Source organism: Sinocyclocheilus anshuiensis, unplaced genomic scaffold, assembly GCF_001515605.1.
Source record: "Sinocyclocheilus anshuiensis isolate Anshui unplaced genomic scaffold, SAMN03320099.WGS_v1.1 scaffold536, whole genome shotgun sequence".
NCBI classification, from domain to species: domain Eukaryota; kingdom Metazoa; phylum Chordata; class Actinopteri; order Cypriniformes; family Cyprinidae; genus Sinocyclocheilus; species Sinocyclocheilus anshuiensis.
In genome coordinates, this window is record NW_015557179.1 from 1,810,133 (window position 1) to 1,826,453 (window position 16,321).

The 16,321-nt window shown below is 35.8% G+C and overlaps 1 pseudogene; it reads left to right on the top strand.

Annotated features, from left to right (window-relative positions):
• The first annotated feature begins 5,970 nt into the window (after positions 1 to 5,970).
• Positions 5,971 to 16,321, top strand: part of LOC107678504 (DNA-binding protein Ikaros-like) — a 32,491-nt pseudogene continuing 22,140 nt past the window's right edge.

The following is a 16,321-nucleotide window of genomic DNA, read 5'->3' on the forward strand; positions in this document are numbered from 1 at the left end:
GTGGCCTAGAGTGAGCGGCGGCGGCCTAGAGTGAGCAGAGGCCGGGGGCTAGAGTGTGGAACGGCCGGAGGGCTAGAGTGAGCAGAAGCGGCGGGCTTGAGAACGGCGCGGCGGGCGGATTCGACAAAGGAGCGTCCGGAGGGTTTGCGTCAACCACGTGACGACCCCGGGCTGGACTCCACTTCGTCCACGGTGAAAGCCGATCCGGTGATCCACAGCGCAAAGTTGTTGTATTTCCTCAGCAACCAGCACGGATCAGCTCCAGGCATGACGAAGCAGATATCGTCCTCTTTTGGAAGGCCAAACAAAGTAGTTTCGCTTTCACAACGAAACACACAGCGCCTTCACGACATGGCGGCAGCAACAACAATACTACAGCGAGAATAAAAGTTACGCCTTCTTTCTTTGCGTGAACATTTGGGTGGCGTTATGCAAATCTTCCCACATAGTGACGTAGGTATGTGGGGGGCGTGTTAGAACGAGCCGTTTTAGGTAGGCGTGGCTGACTCTTAACTTTTATAAAGAATATCTCTTTGGATTTGAGACTTTAGTCTTTGCAACTTTACAGATCTTCTTTATGCATCAAGAGCTTGTAACACTCCAAAGAGAAAGGAAAAATTGAAATCGCATCATATGACCCCTTTAATATTTTTGTTAGTTTCCTTGAAAAAGGAAGTGCTAACACGTTTAAAAAAAAAGTTAAATGCAGTGACAGGCTTAGAGTCAGTAGAAATGTATTTACAAACTAAATAGGGTACATTTTGATTTCTTGTTGACTTTATAGTGTAACTTATGTTTTCAGCATAATTGGAAAAAAGTGGCTGTGGTGACATTTCTGCACATATTTTATTTCGCGACACTTTCAAAGTGAAATGTCCAGTGAGTGTACAGTAGCTACAAAAGTGCCCAGTTTTCTCTGAAATAGATGAACACGAATCTGGCAACATTTTATTATGTTCGTTTTCATACGTATCACAACAGTTCGGAAATGAAATGTCAGATGAGTGGCCTTAAAAGGTTAAAGGCCTTAATTGCATTTGAAAATTATGTACCACATACAATGATACTGTTAAGTGTGAGATAAGCTACTATATAGCCTACCATTTTAGCTTGCTTCCAGAAGAGTAATTTATGAAGTGTTATGACTCGTATCCAAGCATTCTGTATTGCAAGTCCAATGATTTACCAGGTGAACTCCTGAGCAAGTTTAACTACTACATCAGAAAAGCCATACATATGGAGCTGTTTATGTGATGCAAATATTAAAATGTTTACTATGGTAAAAGTGTTTTAAATTCATAATAGTATTGTGCGAAGAACCGTGCAAAAATAAGTATTTATCAATCAATAATCTTTCCCCTGAAATCTTAAAAAGGAATAACTTAACCTGGTAACTGCACCTGGAGTTTTGAAAAAATGTAGAGACACGCTTTTTGAATGAGCCTATGTTTTGTAATAAATGAATTCAGAAACCTAAGATAGCTGTTTTCAGTAAACACGAAGAGAGATCACAATTAACAGGGGCTATAAAGTCACCTTTGACCTCAGTGTACACAGCGATGCCTCCTGTAACATTTAACCTCTGTCCAGTCTAAGTATTATCATATTTTTTACTAGTCAAGCTCACTGCACTATTCAAAAACTTTGAATCATTTTAGACTATACACTGTAAAAAAAAATCCGTAAAATTTACAGTAAAAAAACGGCAGCTGTGGTTGCCGGAATTTTACCGTAAACGGTATACTACCGTAAAATTTATGTCCAATACATGTAATGTCCAATACAGTTTTTCACCGTATATAGTAGGGGAATATACCAGGGGAATATACCGTTAACCATTTAACAGGTTTTTACTGTAGCATTTTTACAGTCTTTTACCGTTAAATTCACGGTCATTTTTTACAGTCTACCTTTCTCCACTCTTCTCAACTCCTTAAGCTTAGTTTTTTTTTCTTGTCTACATCGTATCATTGGTTCAATTTTCAAGATGGGGTCACAAACATAATGACTGATTCAGCGCCAGTCCTTTAGGGTCTTCACCATACTCGCTCGGCCGAGAGATTAATTTCCCTCCCGCCGCTTAGTTTTTTTGTGTCATTTCCACATAAAGAGGCTAAATGTCAAGCATGCCTGACTCCCTCTAGTGACACATCTATTCCCGCAGATAATTACCATAAGGAAATTGATGCTTTAGTGTCCCGAGCGGAATTTAATTTACTCTGACATCCCCCTGCATAATGCATTCCCAAAGAAAGTGAGATTTTTCCGCGCAAGATTAAGAATTTAAATACAGCAGACTATTAACGTGATCACCAATCTCGAACATCTCCAACTTATTTAGGTAGTTAAACCAATTATGGATTACATGTTGTTAAAGTTATAAATTAGAGGGTGTGAAAGCTGCTTAAAGATCCATGAAATATGTACTTTGCTCTAGTACTTTGCTACTGGATAACTTAAGATGATATCTTTATTAGCTGTTGTTAGTTGGCAAATGTTCATCCTATCAAATGCAAACTGCATAGAAACATTTAAGCATTAGGTATCAAGAACTATCAATTAACTATATATATATTTCTACAACATTTATTAATCTAGGTTAACAATAATTTATAAATATACTATTGTTCATTTATATGTTGATAATACAGCTAATGTTAATTTACAGAACTTGAAATATTAAAATGTGTATATGTAGAAATTAACATTTACATTATTCATTGATATTGTGTTTTAGCAGTTGTATAAGCTAATGCTGGCATATAAACCTATTGAAAAGTATTACTGGAATTTCTCATATACTTTACTGCTGTTATTTAGTACTTTTAGCATGTTTTTCTGCCTTCAAAATATAACTTTAGCTTCCATGTAAAACATTTTAACACAGCAAATATTTTATTCTGAGAGTCAATTTCAGTCAAATCCAGTAGAATCAGTAATAAAGATGTAACATTTGTTTTTGGTACCCCTGTAACACTATAGGTCAAGTGGTTTGGAGATGGATGGATAGATGATGTTTCTGAATTTATTATTTAAATAACTTCAAGGTAGTGCACTAACACTGCAAAAAAAAAAAGTATTGAAATTATAAATATAGTTTATTCTAAATATTATTGTATTGTGTTTTACAAGAAAATACTATTTCAGTTTTTCTACTTCAAAATTTCAAATTTAATTCAATTAAACGGTTTACTAGCCATTTGTAATTGTTTGTCAAATTTACTAGTGATTTCTGTGTGAAAAATGTTTCTACACATACACAGAATACAGAATATTAGACAGAATTTAAAATTCGTATACACGAGTCAAATCCAGTAGAATCAGTAATAAAGATATACAATTTAAAATGTAACATTTGTTTTTGGTACCCCTGTAGCACTATAGGTCAAGTGGTTTGGAGATGGATGGATAGATGATGTTTCTGAATTTATTCTTTAAATAACTTCAAGGTAGTGCACTAACACTGCAAAAAAAAAAAGTATTGAAATTATAAATATAGTTTATTCTAAATATTATTGTATTGTGTTTTACAAGAAAATACTATTTCAGTTTTTCTACTTCAAAATTTCAAATTTAATTCAATTAAACGGTTTACTAGCCATTTGTAATTGTTTGTCAAATTTACTAGTGATTTCTGTGTGAAAAATGTTTCTACACATACACAGAATACAGAATATTAGACAGAATTTAAAATTCGTATACACGTTTTGAATACTTTATAGAATCAAACATTAATAGCGAAAATATATTTTCTTTAATTGCTCATTTATAATTGTTCATGCAAAATGTTAATTTCTCTATTTAATGTTTAAAGCATAACAGTCTGTCGAACTTAATGAAACTGAATAGAACACATTCATAATAATTTCCCCCACATGCTCTCAGCCATACCAGTTTGTGCAGAGTCATCGTGCACCTCTGTGGCTCAGCAAGTCTCCTCTCCGCTCTAATAACTGGAGCTAGAACACAGTTTGAGCTGAGTCACCATACACCAAGAGCATTCCCACAACATTGTCCATGTCACAGCCAGTTTTTACTCCCATTTATTATGATGTCAGAAGAAGAAAACTTTCTGGCTCTTACTAACTTACACAAACAACAGGCTGTCCTGAAAAAAAAAAAACAAGCCCACATCATCCAGGGTTCCCGTTTCACCCCACACCCAACTGCCTGAAAAAGTCCTCCTGGAGACAGGAGATAAGAGTGGCCTCCTTCTGAACATGACTCAGCACCAGCAGCTCCTGAGATATGGCTACCTGGAAGGGTCAAACATTTGGATCACTGGGAGCCATGAGGCAATGTACCGGAAGCATCATTTAAAATATAAGGGGGAAACATGGGAATTAAATGACCCTATTTGTTTAAGCAAAAGTTGCTTTCTAACTCATTATTTATTGACTATTTCTATAAATATTAATTCAAAAATTATATATTTTTGGATGGTTGGTAGCAGTATTGTTAGTATTCTGATCTAATGATATATTTAAATAAAGTAATATTGAACAGGTCAGATTGCACTGTCACAATCTTACTATATGTCAAAAGAATGACATTTTAATTCCATCCATTCTCCAAACCACTTATGCTTTGTAGAGTCACGGGGAAATTTTATTGTTAATCAATCAATCAATAAGCAAGCAGAAAAGCAAAAAACAAAAACAAACGCTTGTGCACCAAAAGATGCAATTAATAGACTTGGGCCAGGAACTAGTAAGTAATACATCCAGTCTCGGCTGTATGCTACTGTTGCTCTGAACTTGAAGTACCCTTCATACGTAACTACAAACTAGAAACTGACAGGATGTACAGCTTTCATCTCAGACAACATCCGTTTAATGTCATGAGGTGTGTTTTCTAAAACCTGATTGAAATCCTATAAGATACAAATTAGTCGAGTGCCCTTCATGACCAGGGGTTGTTTACAAACAATTAGACATAGATATCATATTTTGCATTAACTGTACGCATATGCATGTATAGACTTTAGACTTAGACTTTAGCATAGACATTTTTAACTCCAAATCTCCCCACAGACAATATTCAAAGCCTACCACCACCACCATACCACTTTAATGACTTCTCAAAGATTTCATTTATGGCTCTTAAATAAAAATATACAGCATTTGATAAAGATGACTGTATGACATTAAATTAAAAGGAATAAGCAGCTATATGCACACTTTATATAACAGTTAGTTCTGGTCCTATAATCTGATTGGTCAAGCAGCATTCCAAGCGTGCCCATATTTAGTATAACAGCACTGGGACTTTTCACTGTTTGTACCATCTTATCCATTCACAGCATTCCAGATCGGAGCAGAAGGGGATCACGGAGTGAACTTTCCATACTCTGTAGACTGTGAAGGATTGAGCAGTTTGCAAAAAAGAACTGGTTCAAAGAATGATTCATTCGCGAACTAGACATCACTAATAAGTATAGCCATAGTTTGGCCATAAACATACACTCTAAAAAATGCTGGGTTGTTTCAACCCAACTTTGGGTCAAAGATGGACTAATCCAGCTGTTGGGTTACATTTTTTAATTATTATTTAATCATTTTTAACCCAAAAGTTGGGTTAGTCCATATTTGACCCAAAGTTGCGTTGAAACAACCCAGCATTTTGTAGAGTGTAAGCTGCATGGGTTTAAATTCAGTAAAACATCTCTCTTGCTACTGCTATTCCTTAAATCAGGTATCGGAAATAATTTAAAATCATCTGGTGTCCCGTGTAAGTTTGATAAGGCCCTCTAGTGGGCTCCGGCCCCTCCCCTACAGCAATTAATTAATGAAACCTTTTCCGTTTCTCATTTAAATTAACATCATTTTATTTCTCATTTAAGAAAAGTATTCTACTAACATCACTAAAACAGGTGACATGTGATCAAGAGACCCCCTGTCCCTCTGAGAGAAAGAAAGAAATAAGAAATGATCAGTCCACTGTCCCAACCCGCCTCATCCCATCTCATGCATGGCTGCCAGTGATGGTCTATGGGTGTCAGCTTTTATTGGCACGATACAAAGCGAAGTGCCAAGCTCTGCTGCCTCGATTCCCCGAGCAGACTCGGCCTCTGGAATAAAAGCTTGCAAAATATCTCGCACCAGCACAGAGACATAGCAATGCTGGGCTGGAAGGAGGAAGTGCAGTGGAGAGGGGAGGGACCGCGCGCAGAGTTCCAGACTGCTGCCGCGGCGCTAAGAACTTGTGCGCATGGAGCGGCGGGGGACAGCTGGAAGAGCTTCATACTGCAAACTCAAGGAATAGCAGGTAAATAACTCTCACAGGCCGGTCCAAGTGACACATATCACAGGTTTAGTATTGAAGAGTGGATAAAAATGTACAGTTCAACTAAGCGAGAGCGAGGAGAACTGGCGTAATGGAAGTTTTTGTCCTGAACTGTAGCAGGTGCAAGCGCTGCAATCCTCTTGACATGGCGAAAGGCGTGTTTGTCGCGCGCGTACGCGTAATTACTTTATTTTGCGCGAGGGCTTCTTCGTCAGAAGTTCTAAATGTAGTTTATATTTTATTATTTTCTTGCTCGATTATTTTCGTTTTCGGTTCATCGTCTTTTTTTCCAGTTTTCCATATGGAAAAAGTTTCCCGATGTCCCAAACGTGGAACTGTGAGGAATTTTTTCCAATCACTTAATTGATAATGAAAATTAAATACACCCAATATATGTCTTAATTATGTATGTTGGTAATGTTTTGTTTAAATACAACTTTGAACGTTACTTTCATTATCTTTCGATACGCACCTGTTGCGCAGCATAAAAAAATCCTCACTATTTGTAGCAATATGGACTTTTGAAAACACATGTTGCCCGAAAAATAAAAAAGTGTGTTTTAATAACACATACATTTTATCAGTAATTTGTCTAAGGAAATGTATGAAATCGAAAAGTTCGTTTTCTCCATCCAACTACAGATGCATTCTTCAAAAATAGTTTTTAGGAAGTTTTACACTGGACTTTTTTCTTCATTATTATAGAACCGAATCTTTGGTTCAATTTCACTTTCATTTTTACTTTGTTTTTTTCATCAGTAATTAAATTCAAAGTGGGTTAAAAAAAAAAGTATAATGAAGTGATCACAGCAAGTTGGTTTTACTTGATAATTCTTAAAAATTACAATGATTTTTTTGTGTGAGTTTTCCCCTTTTTCCAGTGTAGGTAAGACAGGTGAAAATGACTTACACGAATTCTTTGGTCATTTTTTTCTCCGGTGATGCATGTTTCTCGAGCTTCTCTTTTGTGCCCTTGTTTGTTTTCATGTACACTTGTTAGTGCTCACGGCACAGGTCATATGTGCAAGAGAAACTGTATTGAGCGATTGTGTAAAAATACACCGCGTGCGACAGACAAAAAAAACACTTCTCACATTTATTTGAGAGAATTGATTCATCAAACTAATAAACGCAAAAAAAAAAAAAAAGGTCGTTTTAGTACGATTTTAATAATTACCGATTAAAAATATACTTATCAAACCTGTAATGTAGGCCTTCATTTGTAGGTAAGAGAGTTAAAAAATAATAGCCACTTTATATTTCAGTACAGTTTGCTGCTGCGTTAAAATAACTTTATTCGATCTTTTAAAGGGGAAAAAGAATGGTTTTCACATCCGCGCTCTTAAAATAACACAGTGTTCACAGTGTATGCTTATAACTTTTGCGCATCTCAAAAGCGTAATATCTCCATATACGACTACATCTATTGCACTTTGTTTCAGGCACTTTAAAGCATATTGTACACATTAATGTGGCATATTAAAAAATGTACGCAGAGAAGGAGAGATATGAAATGATGAAGTGAATAAAATGAGTGCTCTCAATGGCAGTGTAATGAAGTGTGGCCAGTGTAAATGAGGCTTCTAAAGTGAGCTTCTTTTATTTCTGTGAAAGCCTCAGAAAGCAGTTCCTGCGTATCATCTTTGATAGATAGCAATCACTCTATCCTACGCCCTCTAATGTGATTAAATCCTCACTGATGCAAGACAGGCCCGTCAATGGATATCCCATTTGACATTTACATTTACTGAAAAAGCTAAACAGTGTTTAGAAGTTCAGTTTTCCTAATTAGAAATCATTATTTTCACATTGTTTAACTGGTACAAATACCTTTATCCAATGCTATTTTTTATTAAGATATTCATACTAACTATCCAAAAGAACCATATTTGTAATGTCTTGAAGGCATGTCTGTTTTAGGTTATATTAATGTTTTTTTTTTAATCATATTTATTCAAATATAATATATATAAACATAGGATAAACCTAATGTTTTTTCAAGAAAGTCAAGCTTTTAAGTTTTTTTTTTTACATTATTTGTAACAAGAGAGAAATGTTAAATATTATTAAATATTATTTAAATATTAAACATTCTTCAGGTGTCCACAAGTAACACTATTACATTTTTTATGTTAAAATATTCATTTGAAGATTAAAATCTTAACTGACCAAATAAATCAGTGAATAATGAATAATTAAATGATTTTTTATAGATGTTATTAATTGAAAAGCAGCAAAAGACTGCATTTGTGTTAACATCAAAATATTTATTTGAATGCAGCATCTGTTTGACTCAAATTGCAGCATATTTAAAGTGGATAAAGTATTCTGTCATGACTTAAATCAGTTTTGTTCCTACTGAAAATTCCCAGAATTGTTTTGCATCCTTTTAGAATATTGCTGTTTTATGCAAAGGAAAAAATTCCACCATTTACCCTCTGCAACTCTTCTTGATTCATTACATGTAGATGTCATTTATGTAACAATCCCTGAGTAAAATGATGAAATGGCACTTGTTGCAAGTAGTTCTTAAGTTAAGTCATACTCACCTTTGAATGGCTCTAAACACAGCAATGACATTTTGTCTGTTTAAAGGTTTTGCAGTGCCGAGTCTCCACCCATCTCTTCAACTTTTTTTCGCACATAGATCTGTTTTTCCTACCCTTTACACTCCCCTTCATTTCACACACAAACATACACACAAACACTCAGACACACTAAGGGTGTTTTAAAAACCCACAGTGCTCTTCCGGTCGCTATGATAATGTGCTTGACTATGCTAATCTCCTGTCTTAACTGTGAACAGTGTCCTACACGCATACTGAGGTTTGGCAACACAAGCAACAACTGCTGAAAAAAAGAGGTAACTGAATGTGTGGATTGAGATAGCATTTAGGATAGTAACAATTTCATCATTTTTACTACCTGTATATAAATAAAGTCTGGACTAGTTCTGCTAGTTCTGGACTAGTTCTCCAACTAACTAGTCCAGAGCGGTTCACTCTTTTAGAGTGGGAGAACAAAGTGCTGGTTTAAAAAATTATGCATGAAGAAGCTTATTAGTGAGGAGTCTTGTTACGTTTCTTCCCCCTCTTTGTCTACGCCGTCACTATTTCCCCTCTCACATCTGCTCAGAAAAGGGGGCGCAGGGGAATACCATACACCGCCACCCACCCAACACACACATACACTCTACTTCTCCACTCCATAAAGCTCTTTCATCTGGCTCAGTTACCAAAAAATAGTGCAACAACCTTCAAGATGATGGTTAGTTTGTGGTATGAGGAATGTGTCACATATGATGCATTTTTATTGCACCTAACACAAACCCAAAGCTGACCTGACTCTAACCTCAATCATCTTCTGAAAAAGTGGCAATTGAATCTAGTGGAGAGCAGGGCTAGTTGTAACATTCATGGTTTCAATGCTTCCACACATGCTAGAACACATTACGAAACTTTTCTACTTGCCATATCAACATTATACAGAGAAAAAAATGTGCCTAAATTCAAAAATCTTTGGAAAATAAATATCACTGAACATTTATTCAAGCATATCAAAAGTACATTTCTTACTGAAGTTAGTTTTTCATCTCAGTTTTTTTGTGCTTTAGTATTTTTAAAATGAGACATATTTGCTGTTATTTTAGTCTCCAAAATAGTTATATTATATAGTTTTTAATGCTTATCTAAACAGCAGAAAACCCTAGCTGTGTGTAGCTGCGCAGGTGGGGAACATTGTAGTGCTGCATTATTAGAATTATGTTATTCTATGACATTAATCATGTCATTCACATATACTATATATAACTCTTATTAATTCTATTGAGAAACTGTGAATAAAGGTGAATAAAGGTGAATAAAAACTGAGAGAGAGAGAACCTAAATGTTCAGAAACATTTTCAAGAAATGTGAGGCACTCTTACTGGCTCATCTATTTGTTTTGTGTTGTGAGAGCTGTGTATGAGGAGGGGTGACTTGTGTTCAGTTCAGTGTTTTTCCGAATGTGTTTCTTCATCTATTTGCCCACATTGTTTTGAGCTACGCTCTCTATAGTTATGTTTTGTGGTGTGTTCATTTTCCAAAAAGAGTATATTTTTAATTATTAAAAAAATGCCATTAATTTAAGAAGAAAAAGTTTATTGTATTTTATTGACAAAACATTTGAGTTTTTCTTGTATATTTTTTGATTAGACACAGATAACATTTTAAGCTGTTAAATGGTCACGCTATAGTGTGCCCGACCTGTGGGGCATGTTGTCATATTTTACTTCCATTCTTTGGGGGTTATTAAAGAAAAAAGTGCACACTGTTTTAATGAAACAAGACCACATATTTGTACATATTTGTGAAATTAATGTGGAAAGTCAAAAACTGCTCTCCCCTATACTGTAAAAAAAATTCCTTAAAATTTACGGTAAAAAACTGGCAGCTATGTTTGCCAGAATATTACTGTAAAAAATACGGTAGCAACATTGTTTTACGGATTTAATTTAAATTTACAATTAAAAACCATGTTTCCTTAATGGATGTAATGTTAATATACTAACCTACTGAAGTTCTGAAATCTGTTTAGTACCTTTGTAATACTCTGACAACCACTAAAAGCAGGTGATGAGAAAGTCACATGATGAACCAAAGTTCATCACAAACAGCTTTTCCACAAGCTGAGAAGGAAAATACTAATATATATAGGTCATTCACACAAATACTAAACACCATCATGGTAACACATGACACTAACGTAATGCAAATAAACAGTAATTTAACAAAATTAGATGTAACATACAACCCTAATGAACATAACTTATATGAAAAATCTAAGAATGAAAAAACACCAAATGTGAAATGTAACGCATGGAATTTTGGGAATGTCAATTTACGTTTTTTCACTGTAAATTATTCCTTTTCGTTTTCAAAAAAAATATTTTACCTTAAAATGACATGAAATTTCCACTGTATATAGTAGGGGAACTTACCGTTAACCAATTAATAGGTTTTTACTGTAGCATTTTTACAGTCTTTTACCGTTAAAATCATGATAATTTTGCTATTACTCTATATGAAAAAAATACAGAGCTGTTAGAAAGAATTCACACTCTTTAGTTTAATTTTATTATTATTATTTTTTCATAGTTTTTATAGTTTATAGTATAGTAAAAATCCTATTAATAATACAATAAATAAATTTTTTTCTCAATGGGTAACTAAATTCAATACATTTTGAATGGAAAAAACTTCTGACAAAACATTTACTCAGAAAGGAACATTGGATGTTAAATTTTTTTTTTTTTTAATTCATCCATCAGTCAAACTTTTACTTTTACTTTTTGGACTTTTTTTCCACCTTAGGATGTCAAGTTAAATGCAGTATTTCTCTGGTCCTGTCACAGATTTTCAATTATAATTGAGAGATGCTGGGCCAGTCAAGAAGAAAACTGTATTTAACCATCCCATGTTGCTTTTGATGGCAACAAGCGCCTCCTGGTGAAAATCAAAGCCAGACCAGTGGCAAGATACATGGCAAAGAAGCCAAATGGCTTCCTTCTAGCCACTATCTCACAGTGGCCAAATCTGTGAAGTGTTGAAAAAATGGTTGATGTCCCATTTAGACAGTCAAAGAGGTCTGTGAAGATCCATGAACAGCTCCTTGGTCTTCATAACAGCTGATCTGATATACAATTTGCTTGTAAAATATCACTAATATTACTTAATTATATTGTACAACCGCAAATAATACCGTATGTTTGTGGAAAATATCATTTAAATAAATATGCATTCAGTTTATTTAACAACACAGACAGAATGAGAATCAATCAATGGAGACTGAGTCATTTCTGAAGGAATTTTATCCAGCTAGTCATCTTGCTAATTAGCTCAATAACATGAGATGGTTAGCACGTAAAATTTTTTTTTACATTTTTGCTACAAAAATGTAACAAAATATTAGTTTATTTTTCATATGCACGCATGCAAAAAAGGGTAAGAAATGGCCTGAACAACTATTTGAAGTGTTGTATCATCACAGATGATACCTCACAGTATATTTAGAGTAAAATGTGTCATCTTTTGAGGTTATTTTTAATTTTAGTTTTACATAAATATATTCCGCAAATGTGAATTTGCATATAAGGCTATGAATTGAAGAATTACACACAGAAAACATATTACTCTTCATCTAAATACAATTTAATTGTGTCTAGCTTATCATGTCCACCTGCAATCCTTCATGCACCAATGACCTTTAACCCTCTCCATTTCACACACACAATGACGCCCAGGCACATGCACATTCGTCTCTCAAAGCAGTCGCAACAAGCCCTCACCAGGGTTTTGGGTGTGCGAGCTGGTCGTAAGTCTTCCGAGAAGCGCGATCCCCAGGAAGACTGGGACATTGCGACAGACGGTAGGCCACCGGTTTCCCACTATTTGTTCCAAGTGCATGGAGCCATCTGTCATTAAAAACAGGAAGGCCTACGTCCCCCTTCTCCCAGGAGCTCTCTTCAGCTTGCTTGGCTATTTTCAGGAACTTCACTTCTCCCTGTGTGGCTGGCGGGGCCGGGCGTGGGGCCCTAGCGGGAGCGTCTTGAAGTGGCAGCGAGGCCGAGGCTGTTGTGCCCATCTGCTGTGGGCCCAAGTGGCCGCTACATTATTAATGGGGCCACGAGCGCTGGTGACTTCTCAGATATGCAGGCCTGGCCTGAGGAAGTGCTTACCACTGACTCCTTCTGAGGAGTCAGAAAACACTCATTTTGACCCTCCACTCTTATTCTTTCCTCCATTTTCTTCTCATGCTATCTACCTTTTTAACATGTGGGTGCGGCCATTTGTAGCTCGAATGTGAGAAGCTTCTGGTGTCATTCAAAAACAGTCCATTATGCTGCTTGATTTTGCCAACTAGTATTTGTTTTCATATTATTTTAATGTATTGTTAATTGTTATCATAAACATAAACTGATTTGTAGCACAAAGTAGTTTGCTACATTCTCACAACTTTCACTTCTGTTTTCTTATAACCTTAATAATATTTGATATACTTTGTCATAACGTTCTGAGATCAACATTCTCGGAACGTCCTTACAATGTTATTTGTTCTTGATGAACTTTCTAAGAAATGTTTTTTGTAACCTTTAATTAACATTTCTACAGAGCCCCGCACATGGCATGCAGGAAAAAAATAGTTGGTTAAATCGTGTGCACGATTTACTATTTCGTTCCCTCGATTTATAAATTGTGCGCACAATTTACTAATTAGTTCCCTCGATTTGCTAAATCGAGAGAAGGAATTAGTACATCGAGGGAACGAATTAGCAAATTGTGCACACGGTTGATTTATTTTTTTCTTGCATGTCATGTGCGGGGCTCCATACATTTCAGCTATGTCAAGAAAAATTTACATTTTAACGGTCTTGGAATATTAAAAAGAAATCAAATGAAATGTTCAAATAACATATTTTGGGTGAAAACAAAGTTAGTAAAATGTTGTAAGAAACATTTTTGTAACCTTATTATATTAACATTATCACAACAAGAAAACTGGACAGTTTAACGTTCTTAGAATATTAAAATAAATGTTCAAATATTATTATATTTTGGGTAAAATAAATGAGTAAAAAGAAACGTTTTGTAACATTTAAATAATGTTCTAATCACAACACGAAAACTGGACATTTCAGTGTTTCAGAAACACTTCATTTTAAACCGAAATTTGTGACCTGGGATTCTTCTAGTTATTTGCCTATAGCGGCTAATGAATCTGAGGTCTCGCTCATTCACAGAAAATATCTTAATTTCATGTTGCAAAACAAGGTGGATTCGCTCACTGACTTATTTTCACCTAACCTTTCCCTTACTTCTCAATCTATTCATTTCTTGTCTCTGATAAACCTGCTTTGTTTAGTACCTTCTGTGTCTTCTTCTTTCTGTCACCTTACTCACTGATTGCACTCTCTTGTCTACATTTCCGTCTGTGTTCATACATCTGTCTGTTCCTATGTGTGTGTGTTAAAGAGAAGCGGTGAAAGAGTTGGGCTGCCGGGCTCACCCATGCATGCTCTGTAAATTAGAGTGAACATGAGCGCCAATCAGCTGGCGATGCCAAACACCCGCATCCTCCATGACCCTGGGCCATCTAATTTTCTGCTTAATTTTGCGGTAGTCAGTTTGCATTTTTGGATGATTATGTGGTAGGAAATTAACAATAAATAACAAATGTGATCTGAAAGCCTGTTCCTTTCGAGACTCCCCACTTGTAGTCCACCAAACCTATTCTCTTAGTTCACCCTGTCTGTCAGAGCGGTAATGAAACTGTCTGTAGTTCATTGTAATGTAATGTGGAAGACAGTGGTGTGTATGGCTGGAATAGGGCTGTTCTTGCCAGGGTGATGGAGATACACAAAGAAAGGCCATTCTCCTTTAATCACCAACCACTTCTCTTATGCAGGCTTATTTTTTTGAGGCAGCGAGCACTGATGATACTCTTTCTCTCTTGCTTTTGCTCCTGTTAGAATACCTGCACAGGATGGAGACTGAGGAGGCACAGGAAATGTCCCAGATAACAGGTACGTTCAAGCCACAGTGAGGTCTGGACGATCAAAACAGTCGAGCAAAGATAACCGTTTTTTGACTGTTCAGAGACGGGCTATATATGAAGGTCTTCACAGGTGATTCTAGACCGGATTGAGGAGACTTCCACTCACAAAAATGTCTGATTAACTCTTTAAGACAAAAGATGAAAAAAATTAAATAAAATAAAAAAATACAAATCTTATATTATTTCACTCTTACCAGTTTAAAGGAACAAAAAGTTGATTACATAAAAGGGATAGTTCACCCAAAAATGTAAATCCTTTACTCACTCTCATCTCATGTCATTCCAAGCCTATGACTTTATGACTTCATCAGTGAATGAACAAAAACATTATTCAAAATAATTTTGTTCTGCAGAAGAAAACAGTCATACTGGTTTGGAATGACACGAACTATGCCAATCTCTCATCAGAAAGTTCTCTTTTCCATTGAAATACCAAATCAAGTACATCCAAATGTGGCCCCTGATATACATCTACTGACAAACAGATTAAACTTTAAATCGTATATTCGGCAAGATTTAAACTTGTGAAATCTTGCACATGAAGCAAAAGAAATGTTGCTCTGTGCCACAACACCTCAAGGATCTTGAATCGGCCCGGGGTTAATGCAAACGCTTTCCCAGGAAAAAAAGTTAAATGGAAAAGGGAACACAGTCTGAGTTCAGGAAAAGGGTCAGCATTTGTGTTCTGTCGACATTTTCATATCTAAATAAAGTTACAAAACTTACACAAGACTTATTATAGTGAGCTCCAAACTTGTTGCATTAGCAAGAGTTATATATTTAATGCCCTGACTGTCGACACTGGGATGCAATACATCCTGGAGCAACCACAGTACGGCCCTTTTACTTTGAAGGGAAGTGTGCAAATTTGACACTTCTAATGTCACCAAACAGATTTAAAAAAAATAAAAACAGTAGGTTTGTTCGACTTCGGATGGATTTACCCATTTGGTCAGATTTGCTGCTTGTCTCAATTCCGAAAAATGCATTGCTTCAAGTCAGACACAAATCAGAGCCGAATATAGTCAAACACACCTAATGGCTGTTTCCAAACAGTTCTCCTGAACATTCCCACCACCTGTCATTGGTCAGACACACAGATAGTCCCACCCCCCACCTCATGCCACTGGTTGAGCCAATGATGAGGAATCAGCCTGAAAATGGCTTACTTGTAATTGGCCACGTACCCACTGTAAAGTTTCAGGAGTGACAACTGCATTTAAATACAGGAGCAAATCCCCTAAATTATTGTTTTGTGTGTGTACAAAACAAAATTCACTCTCAGAAACTGTGATGATTTACACCATGGTAACCATAGCAACATTCTGGCATTTGGTATCTGCTATTTTTAACCAAAGAAATATAACAATGGCCAAAGACTCGGCAACAGAGCCGTTGTGTTTTTTTTTTTAAAGGGGTCATAGGATGATACATGCACCTTTAC